The 6,000-nt window shown below is 35.1% G+C and overlaps 1 protein-coding gene across 1 annotated transcript in view; it reads right to left on the minus strand.

Moving 5' to 3' along the window:
- Positions 1–6,000, minus strand: part of LOC103275389 (lipase member I-like) — a 40,007-nt gene that overhangs the window by 21,307 nt on the left and 12,700 nt on the right. The window lies entirely within an intron of this gene.

Genomic DNA, 6,000 nt, shown 5'->3' on the forward strand with positions numbered 1-6,000 from the left:
TGAGTATGACTGGGATGACCCCCTCACCACTCTTATTCAATATCATACTGGAAGTTCTAGCAAGAACCGTCTGGCAAGATTTTTAAAAAGCATTAAAATTGGCAGTGAGGAAGTCAAGTTATCCTAGCTTGCTGATGACATAATTGTATATCTCGAAAACCCTAAAGACTCCTCCAAGATTCTTCTAGACATGGTAAACGACTTCAGTATAGTCTCAGGATAACAAAGCAATGTTCAAAAATAGTAATGTTTCTATACACCTATAATGCTCAAGCTGAGAACAAATCAAGAGCTCAATCCCATTTGCAATAACAAAAGAAAACAATAGAATACTTATAAATACACCAAAGAGATGAAAGATCTCTGAAAAAAGAACTACAAATCAATGATTAAAAAAATTGATGACACAAGTTAATGAATGAATATCCCATGGATCAGAAGAATCAATATTTTTTAAATGATCACACTGCTCACAGCAACCTACAGATTCAATAAAATCTCAGTCAAAATATCAACATAATTTTTTTTTTTTGAGTTGGTGTCTCACTCTGTCACCTAGGGTGGAGTGCAGTGGCACTCTCCTGGCCACTGTAGCCTTGACCTGCTGGGCTCAGGAGATCCTTTCACCTCAGCCTTCCAAGTAGCCGGAACTACAGGTACACACTACCATGCCCAGCTATTTTTTTTTATTTATTGTAGAGACGATGTCTCATCGTATTGCCCAGGCTGGCCTCGAACCTGTAGGCTCAGGCAATCCTCTCACTTCGGCCTTCCAAAGTGCTGGGATTATAGGCTTGAGCCACAGCGCCTGGCCCCAACATAATTTTTTATAGAACAACAACAACAACAAAATCTTAAAATCTATATGAAACCTCAAAAAGTCCAAATTCCAAAGAAATTATAAGTAAAAAGAATAAATGTGGAGGCATCATACTGCCTGACTTCAAATTCTACTACGAGGTGATAGTAACTAAAATAGCATGGGCCTGGTATAAGAATAGACAGATAGATCAATGAAGTAGTATAGAGAATCCAGAAATAAAGTCACATTTATGACCAACTGGTCTCTGATAAAGTCAATAACAATTTAAAAATGGGGAAAGGACACCCTATTTGATAAATGGTGCTGGGAAAATTGGTGAACCATATGAGTAAGAACGACATTGAAACTTTACCTCTCACCATATACAGTAATAGATCAAAGACTTAAACTTAAGACCTGAAACCATAAGAATTCTATAAAAAAATCTAGAAAGCACTCTTTTGGACATTGGCCTTGGCAGATAATTTATGACAAAGACTTCAAAAGCAATTGTAACAAAACAAAAGTAGACAAATGGGGCTTAATTAAATTAAAATGCTTCTGCTCATCAAAAGAAATAATCAACAGATTGAACAGAAAACTTATGGAATGGGAAAACATATTTGCAAAATATGTCTTGGACAAAGGACTAATAGCCAGAATCTACAAGGATCCCAAAGAACTCAACATGAAATACCAAACAACTTCATCAAAAAGCGGGCAAAGGACATGAATAGTCACTTGTCAAAAAAAAAGACATACAAGAGGCCAACAAACAGAAGAAAAAAAATGCTCAATGATACTAATCATCTGAGAAGTGCAACTCAAACCAAAATGAGACGTCAGTCAGAATGACTGTTATTAAAAGGTCAAAGAACAAAGATATTGGCATGATTGTGAAGAAAAAGGATGCTTATTTATTGTTGGTGAGATTGCAAACAAGTTTAACTTCTATGGAAAACAGTATGGAGATTTCTCAAAGAACTAAAAATAAGAATACCAATGGACCCAGCAGTCCCACTACTGGGAATCTACCCAAAGCAAATAAATTATTGTATAAGAGTATTGTATACCTGTACTCTTAGGTCCATTGCAGCACTATTCATAATAGCAAAATTATGCAGTCAACCTAAGTGCCTATTGATAATTGACAGGATAATGAACATATTTTGTATAGATATAGATTAAATATATATTAGATATAAATATAACATTTATGCTATCATCTATCTTTAATGGGCCACTTGAAACCCAATTCCTACCACTATACAATACTACCATGTAGCAATCATGCACTTGTACCTCTAATTGTAAAATTTAAAAATATAGATATATAACACGTTATATATATAACAGATACATACATAGAATAGAAATAGATAATGTTCTTTCTTTCTCTCTCTCTCCCCATATATGGTGGGATACTATGCAGTCATAAAAAAGAATAAAATCATGTCCTTGCAGCAACACAGATGAAGCTGGAGAACGTCATCCTAAGTGAACTAACTGAGAAACAAAAAGTCAAGCAGCACATGTTCGCACTTATATGCAGAAGCTAAATAACCACAAAGATGGAAATAATAGACACCGAAAAAACCAATAATGGAGGAGGTGAAAAGAAGGATCATTGTTCAGAAATTATTAACTGGGTAAAATGTTCACTATCTGAGGAATGGCCACTGAAATACAATCATTACCACTACACAATACATCCATGTAACAATCATGCATTTGCATCTCTGATAGTAAAATTTTTTAAACAACAGGCTGATAAAACTTCTTAGATGGAAACATACGCTACCCTCTATTCATCTCAAGAAGAAAAAGGAGAATAACAACTCTGAGAGATCAACACGTGAAACTGTAAATCCAGGAAGCAGAACCATGAACCACAAGGAATTATTCCCAGGCCTTGAAGCCAGGAGCTTGCATGACTGGATTTTAAAATTGCTTAGGACTGCTGACTCTAGTTTTCTTCCATTTTTTTCTGTTTTAGACAATAATGTCTATAACTAATATCCGATGCCTGTCATCATTGCATTTGGGGAGGAGGTAATTTGATTCTTGAGTTTCACAATTTTACAAATGAAGAAAAATTGTGCCCAAGGATTAATTATACCTAGAGCGTTAACCAAATCTAATTTATATTATTTATAAAATAATATTTGGAACTTTATATTTGTTAAGTTTAGAGGAGTTTTTTGACTGAGTTGATACTATAATGACTTGATATGCCTGAGATCAACTAACAAAATTCTATTGACAAATATAGTATTCCATCCACTAAAAGTAGAATACATATGGATGTCTTGTACCTGTGAAGCATTCATCTAAATAGACCGATCTTGAGCTACTCGAAAACCTCAATGCTCTTTTGAGTTGGAATCTCACTCTCATCCAGGTTTCAAGTGCAGTGGTATGCTTGTGGCCACCACAGCCTCGACTAGCTGGACTCAGACAATCCTTCAGTCTCGGTCTTCTAAGTAGCTAGAACGAAAGATGTGCACCACCATGCTTGGTGAATTTTTTGATTTATTGTAGAGACAAGGTCTTGCCAAGTTGCCCAGGCTGGTCTTGCACCCCTGAACTCAGGCAGTCCTCTTGCCTCCACCTCCCAAATTGCTGGGATTATAGGCATAAGCCACACCCAGCCAGAGTTTGTTTTCTAAACATAATAAAAATCAAACTAGAAATCAGAAATAGAAAGACAACAGGAAAATTTATAACCAGTGGCAGTTAAATAGCATTCTTATAAATAACCTATGGTCAAAGAAGAATTCCCCCAAAGATACAAAGAGCATCATAAAAATATAATATATCAAAGCACTTACAGCTTATTACTGAATGCTTACATTAGAAATTAAGAGGTATCTAAAACAACCATCTATATTTCTGTTTCAAGAAATAGAAAAGTGGATTGCCTGAGCCCGTGGGTTCAAGACCCACCTGGGCAACTTGGCAAGACCTCATCTCTACAATAAATCAAAAATTAGCCGGGCATAGTAGCGCGCGCCTGTAGTTCCAGCTACTTGGAAGGCTGAGGCGGAAGGATCGCCAGAGCCCAGCAGGTCGAGGCAGCAGTGACTGGGAGCAGCCACTGCACTCCAGTCTGAGTGACAGAGTGAGACTCCAACTAAAATAATAAAAATAAAAAAATAAAATAAATTTTAAAAAAAGAAATAGAAAAGAACAAAACAAATCCAAATAAACTAGAAAAAATATATAAACAGATATATATTTTATAACATATACATGTATTTATATATATAAAGAAAACAGCAGAAATCAATGAAATTTAATAAAGGAAAGCTATAGAGAATAAATTTAACAAAAAATTGTTTCTTGAATAAAAAACCAATACAACTGATAAACAATTTTATCTTGCAAGACAGACAAAATAAAAACAAAGAAGACCCAAACCACTGTCAGGAGCGAAACAGAAGGCATTCCTACAGATCCTGCAATCATTAAAGGATTTTTTTTTAACAAAAAGTACAAGAAGCTAAGTGATCATAATTCAACATTTTAAAGGAAATGGACTCTGCTCAAAAAACACAAACTACTAAAACTCAACCAAGATGAAATAAATAACTAAAGTAGCCCTAAAACTAATACATAAATTAAATTTGTAATGAAAATGCTTCTCCCAAATGAGTCTGCAGGCCCAAATGATTTGATTGAAAAATTCTGCCAAACATTTAAAGAAGAACTAACACCGAGCTTGAATTATCTGTTTCAGAGAATACAATAGAGAAGGGTCTGGGTGCAGTGGTTTATGCCTGTAATCCCAGCACTTTGGGAAACCAAGGTGAGACGACTGCTAAAGTCCAGGAATTTGATAACAGTCTGATCAACATAGTGAGACCCTTTTCTCTACAAAAAGTAAAAAATTAGCCAAGTGGAGTGGTGTGTGCCTATAGTACCTGTGATTCAGGGGACTGAGGTGGAAGGATCACCTGAGCCTGGGAGATGGAAGCTGCAGTGAGCTGTAATCATAGACTCCAACTCAATAAATAAATAAATGCAATACAAAACAATACAATACAGAAAGGAAAACTTGCCAATTCTTTCCATGAGGTTGTAACACTGTAGTATATGAACACTATTACCCTTATGCCAAGACAAAAGACAATTAAAAAAACACTACTGACAAGTACTTCTAATGAACCCAGACAGAAAACCTCTCAACAAAATAGTAACAAGCCAATTCCAACAGTGTTTTTAAAAATATATACAAAACCAAGTGCAATTTATTACAGAAGTGTAAAGCTAGTTCAACATTCTAGAATCAATGAATGTAATTTAACGTATCGGTAAAGAAAAAAACTATATGATCATATCAATGATGCATAAAAGGCAATTAACAAAATCTAACACACATTAACGAGGAAAATTTTTTTAGCAAGTTAAGAATAGAGGAGAAATAACCCAAATTTACTGAGTATCTACAAAAAACCTATAAGTAACATCACACTTAATGGCAAAAAACTGAACATTTTTCCTCTAAAGCGAAAGTATCTGCTCTTACCACGATTATTCAACCCAGTACTATAAGGTCTAGCCACTGCAATAAATCAGGAAGAAGATATTAAATGCACACAGATTAAAATGGAAGAAATAAAAGCATTTCCATTTGCAGATGACATAATTGCTTACATAGAAAATTCCCATGATTCTATATTTTTAATCCTAGAAATGATAGATGAATTCAGCAAAGTCCCAGGAAATAAATTAAATGCAAAAGAGGCAATTTCAATTCTATATACAAACAATAAACATGGGGATGTCAAAATTTAAAAATACACTTTACAATCACTCAAAAAAAGGACTATATTGTATATGCATAACAATATGCATATACAGGATCTGTATGCTGAAAATTACAAAATGCTGATGGAAGAAATCAAATAATTGAAGTAAATGAAAGACATTCCATGTTCATGAATTAGGAGATCCCACATGGTAAAGATATCGGTTCTCCCCAAATTGATCTATAGGTTTTTTGTTTTGTTTTGTTTTGTTTTTTGAGTTGGAGTCTCACTCTGTCACCCAGACTGGAGTGCAGTGGCCGCTCCCGGCCACTGGAAACTCGACCTGCTGGGCTCCGGTGATCCTTTCACCTCAGCCTTCCAAGTAGATGGAACTACAGGCATGCGCTACCACACCCGGCTAATTTTTGATTTATTGTAGAGATGAGG

The sequence above is a fragment of the Carlito syrichta genome, unplaced genomic scaffold (assembly GCF_000164805.1).
Source record: "Carlito syrichta isolate Samal-C Ts95f unplaced genomic scaffold, Tarsius_syrichta-2.0.1 Scaffold315414, whole genome shotgun sequence".
Taxonomy (NCBI): domain Eukaryota; kingdom Metazoa; phylum Chordata; class Mammalia; order Primates; family Tarsiidae; genus Carlito; species Carlito syrichta.